This window comes from Prionailurus bengalensis, unplaced genomic scaffold (assembly GCF_016509475.1).
Source record: "Prionailurus bengalensis isolate Pbe53 unplaced genomic scaffold, Fcat_Pben_1.1_paternal_pri Un_scaffold_63, whole genome shotgun sequence".
NCBI classification, from domain to species: Eukaryota; Metazoa; Chordata; class Mammalia; order Carnivora; family Felidae; genus Prionailurus; species Prionailurus bengalensis.
The window spans coordinates 29,320-35,083 of record NW_025091164.1 but is presented as its reverse complement, the minus strand read 5'-3'; the positions used below and the strand labels follow the sequence as shown (position 1 = coordinate 35,083).

At 41.2% G+C, this 5,764-nt stretch overlaps 1 pseudogene; it reads left to right on the top strand.

Annotated features, from left to right (window-relative positions):
• Positions 1–205: 205 nt before the first annotated feature.
• Positions 206–879, top strand: LOC122478442 (annotated as a pseudogene).
• Positions 880–5,764: the final 4,885 nt, after the last annotated feature.

Here is a 5,764-nt window from a genome sequence, read left to right as displayed (position 1 = left end):
AAACTAATATAGAAGTGTGTCCCTAACGCTGTCGTTCACTTTTAAAGATTCAAATCTAAGTCTGGACTTTGATATATATGTCAGAGCACATGCAAATAGGGCCCTCTCTGTGCTGATAAAACCAGCCCATCCCAGACCTTACAGCTGGGAGAGGAGCCCCAATCCCAGGACTCCCAGGTGTTCCCATTCTGTGAACAGCACAGAACAAAGACACCTTATCATGGAGTTTGTGCTTGGCTGGGTTTTCCTCATTGCTCTTTTGAAAGGTAATTCATGGTGAATGAGAGACACTGAGTATGTGAATGGATATGAGTGAGAAACAGTGGATGTGTGACAGTTTCCTGACCAACATGTCTTGTGTCTGCAGGTGTCCAGTGTGACGTGCAGCTGGTAGAGTCTGGGAGAGACCTGGTGAAGCCTGGGGGGTCCCTGAGACTCACCTGTGTAGCCTCTGGATTCACCTTCAGTAGCTATGGAATGAGCTGGGTCCTCCAGGCTCCAGGGAAGGGGCTGCAGTGGGTCGCATATATTTATACTGATGGAAGTAGCACAAACTATGCAGACTCCGTGAAGGGCCGATTCACCATCTCCAGAGACAACTCCAAGAACACGCTTTATCTGCAGATGAACAACCTGAAGACCGAGGACACGGCACGTATTACTATGCTAGAGACACGGTGAGGGGACTTCACTGGGAGCCCAGACACAAACCTCCCTGCAGGAGGGGATCAGCACCACCAGGGGGCGCACAATATGCACAATTCTGGTTTGTGTTCCCAGGAGCAGGTGCAGATGGAGGTTACAGGCAGGTTTCCTGTCAGGGTCTTTGGCTTCTTCTCCACACAGCAGTTTGCCCAGGGAGCCTCCCTGGATATATGATTCTCTGTTTAACTATTAATTATATGAATTAGCAACTGTGTTGTCATAGGGAAACTAGACTAACATCCACAAAGACAGTCGTTTGCACTTGCTCTACTCCAGTCTCTCAATATGACTGAATTACAGATTTCCTGAGGCATAACAGCTGAACCTTTACAGGAGTCCCAGATGCACTTCCTGTGCAGCCAGGACCACAGGATCCCACAGCTCCCCATTATCTTCACCCAGCGCTTGTCCCAATGAAACAACATGACACTTACCTACTGGCACTTCCTACTCAGGACTTTAAATGAGCTACAGTTTTATTCATTTCCTCTAAAGAAGAAATAATTCATCTGCATGTATTATTCAGGATTCTCCCGAGGAACAGAAACCAAAGCACATTGGTTTATATAACTAAATACATTGATAAGCCCCACATTCCTCTCTCACATGCTGGAGACCCAGGAAAATGTGTGATGTAATTCTCGTCTGATTCTGAACTAGTGTCTAGTCTCAGAACGTGGAGAGCTGATGATTTAACTCTTAGAACAAGGGCCAGAGGAGACCAATGTTCCAATTCAAACACACACATGGGAAGTAAAAATGAGGGAATTCTTCCTCCCTCTTCATTTTATTCAGAACCTTAATGACATGGGTGATGTCCAGGCAGATAGAAACTATGTATAGAAATGCCAGTCTCTTCTGGAACACATCACGGACATCCACAGAAACAGTGGGGAATCTGGGCACCCATGATGCAGTCAAGATGACACATAAGGTAATCGTGAGAAGTCAAACTTCTGTAAATGCGGAGCTCAAAGACTGAAGATTTAGAAGTCCATGCCATGAATGGCATGGAGCCTGGTGGGCATAGCTGAGCTTCTGTGGAGAAGGAGGGCAGAGTCCCATAGGAGGCCTTTTGGTCTGAGAATCCCCTGGGAGACTTGGGGAGAGACAGTTCCCTTCTCGGGGTGCATCTGGTAAAGAGTGCATTGCCTCTCGTGGGGCAGGAGAGCTGATGGGTACCATTGCACTGCCATGGTCATTAGCATAGGAGCCTCTGCTGAGAGCAGCTAACTGAATGCTGCTTTCTTGTTGTCCTTCACCATGAACTCCAAGACCCTAGTGTTCATGCAACTGCCCTTCTGGGATAACCAGATCCAGCCAAAACACAGCAAGACCATCTCCCAGAGGATCAGTGGGGTCCCTGTCACCTTGAGTTCATACAATTTGGAGTTTTCAAACCCAGCTAGAGCTCCTGAGATAAAACATAAGAGCCCTGTGCCGCCAGGTGGGCAAATGGTTTGGACACAGACAGGCGAATGCAGTGTTCTGATGGAAGCCTGGGACCCACGAGTACAGATTGTTCTCTCTGTGTGAGGGCTTCCTGAACAGGGGAGGCTGGGAACTCAAACTCCAGGGACTAGAGAGGGAGCTGATGCCAATATTTCCTCTCCCCAGTCAGCATGGACAGAGTTCAGTGAGCAGCACAGCACCTTCCAGTAGAAGCTGAGCCACTGACACCAAGCTATACCCCATTGCCTTCCTCAGGTGCTTCTTTACTAGGGAAAGAGTGCCTGGAAACCAGACCAGCACCATGCCCCTCCCTCAAAAGACGACATATACCCCCACAGGCACCAAATCTACTGACCATATAGTGAGGCATAGCTTCACTTTTAGGGGAAATAAGAATTAGCCTCTCTTCACAGGCTGAAAAAAACTCACCTAGTTAAAATTCACAACACTGTAGACAAGGTCTAAACACTCATCACTGGAGACAAGGAGAAACTCTGCAGAGGACTTAGCTGAGGGACAGAGCAGCCAATATAAGACAGCACAGTGCACACAGAACATACAACAAATGCTTCCTAAAGTGTCAAGCCCTCAACAGTAATTGTACACCTCTCAATAAAGACACTACTCTAGAAGAGAAAACTTAACAGGATTTTCTAAAAGACATAAGAAAGTGGAGACATAGACATACACCATGATCGAGGAATTCATCCCCCCCTCAAAAAAATGATAAAAGGTCATGGCCAGGGATATTATCAAAACACATATAACTAATATGCCTCAAACAGAACTTCTAAAATCTCTCACAAGGTAGTAGAATTTTTGAAAACTATCATAAGGATACTAGCTGTGCTTGAGGAAACCATAGGTGACATGAATATACCCTTACTGCAGAGAGAAAAGACCTAAAACCTAGTCATGCTGAAATTTTAAATGTTGTAACCTAGATGTGAAACTGATTGTTTATGATGACCTCAAGGCGGAAAGAAGCAGATGAATGAGTAAGTGACACAGAAGATAAAATTATCGGGGAAATGAAGCAGAAAGGAAGAGGAAAATTGAAATATTGCATCACAAACATACTTAGGGATCTCAGCAACTACATAATGTTTAATAAAATGCTTTTCAAAGGAGTCTCAGAAGAAGGAGATAGATAAAACAAGGGAAGAAGAGTTATCTGAGTGAATTACCATGGGAAATTCCCAAAACTGGGGAAGGAAACAGACATACACATCTAGGAGGCACATAGAACGCCATTAATTAAAAAAAAAAGCAGGCCAACACTGAGACATATCATAGTAAAATTGGCAAAATACACAGAAAAAGGAAAACCCTATAAGCACCAAGACAAAAGAGGTCACTAACTAAACAAGGAAGATAAGAGAAAGATTATGGCAGATGTATCCACAGAAACCTTCAGGCAAGAAGGGAGTGACATGATATCCACAACATGCTCAGTTGAAAATTATGCATCCAAGAATACTTTCTCCAGAAAGGCTGTCATTCAGATACAAGAAGAGACAGAATTTCCCAGAAAAGCAAAAACCAAAGGAGTTCATGGCCTCTAAACCAGCCCTGCAAGAAATATTAAAGGGGATTCTTTGAGTGGGAAAGGAAAACTAAAGAAACAAAGACTAGAAATAAGCAGAGAAAATCTCCAGAAACAGTGACTTCAGAGGTAACACAATGGCACTAAGTTTGTATCTATCAATAATCACTGTGAATGTAAAAGGGAAAAATGGTCCAATCAAAAGACATAGGATATCAGAATGGATTTAAAAAATGCAAGACCTTCTATAAACTACATACAATAGACTCATTTTCAACCCAAAGCAACTGTAGATGGAAAGTGAGGGGAGGGAGAACAATTTATCAGGCTAATGGACGTGAAAAGAAAGGTGTAGTATCGTACTCATAACACACTAACTAGATTTTAAACCAAAGTCTGTTACAAGAGATGAGGAACTCAGTACATCATCATGAAGGTGTCTATCCAACAAGAAGATATAAAGCTTTAAATATTTCTACATCAAAAGTGTAAGCACTGATATACATAAATAAATAAGAAACATAAAAAACTTGTTGATAATAATACAAGAATAATAATAAAGAACTTTAACACACCACTGACCGAAATGGACACATCACCTAAGCCAAAATTAATAAGGAAACAATGGCTCAAAAAGGCACACTGGACCAAATGGACTTAACAGATATATTCAGAACATTCCATCCTAAAGAAACAGAATACTCATTCTTTTTGGCTGCACATGCAACATTCTTCACAACAGATCACATACTATGTCATAAATCAGCTCACTACAAGTTCAAAAAGACTGAGATCATACATGCATATTTTCATATCAAACACTAAGAAACGTGAAGTCAACCACAAGAAAAACTTTGGCAACGCCACTAATACATAAGGTTAAAGAACATTATGGTAAAAAATGAATGAGATTTTCAGGAAATTAAAGAAGCGATAAAAAATACATAGATGCAACTTAAAATGAAAACATGGCAGTGCCCCATCTGGATGCAGCAAAAGTGGTTGGAAGAGGGAAATATATAGCAATACTAGCCAAACTGAAGAAAGAGGAAAAATCCCAAACACACAACCACTTCACAACTAAAGAAGCTAGAAAATGAGCAGCAAGTGAGCCCTAAAGCCAGCAGGAGAAGGTCAATAAAAAAACAGTAAAGTACACAAATGATAAAGAAAGAAACAAAACATTAGACAGATCAATGAAAATATAAGTTGGTTTTTGGAATCATAAATAAAAATGATAATCCCAAGGCCAGATTTACCAAAAACAAAAGAGAAAGGACTAAGTCAATATAACCACAAATTTAAGAGGGGAGATCACAACTAATAGCACAGAAATGCAATTAGAAGAAAATATTTTGGAAATTTATATGTTAACAAACTGGTCAATCTGGAAGAACTGGATAAATTCCTACAGTATAATGTAAACTACAGTAACTGAAATAGGAAGAAACAGAAAACCTGAACTGACTGATAATGAACAAAGCAATTGATCCATAATCAAAACTCTACTGAAACACAAAAGACCAGGGCCTGATGGCTTCACAGGTGAATTCTACCTGATATTTAAAGAAGAGTGTAAATAATATATTTAAGTAGCATAGAAGATTCTAGACTTCTCAAACTGTTCCAAATAATAGAAATGGAAATAAAACTTCCAAACTCATTCTATAAGAACAGTATGACCATAGTTCCAAATCAAATCAAACCCCACTAAAAAGAAGACTTAAAAGCCACTAGCCCCAATGAGCATAGATGCAGCAATTATCAAGAAAATAATTGCAACTTGAATCAAAAAATATGTTAAAATTATCATTTACCACGATCAGGTGGGATTCATTCCTTGGCTGTAAGGGTGGTTCAATATTCACAAATGACTCAATGTCATACAACACATCAATAAGATAAAGGATAAAAACTATATGATCCTCCCATTAGATGTAAAAAAAAAAAAAAGCATTTGAGGGGCGCCTGGGTGGCTCAGTCGGTTAAGCGTCCGACTTCGGCTCAGGTCATGATCTCGCAGTCCGTGAGTTCGAGCCCTGCGTCGGGCTCTGTGCTGAC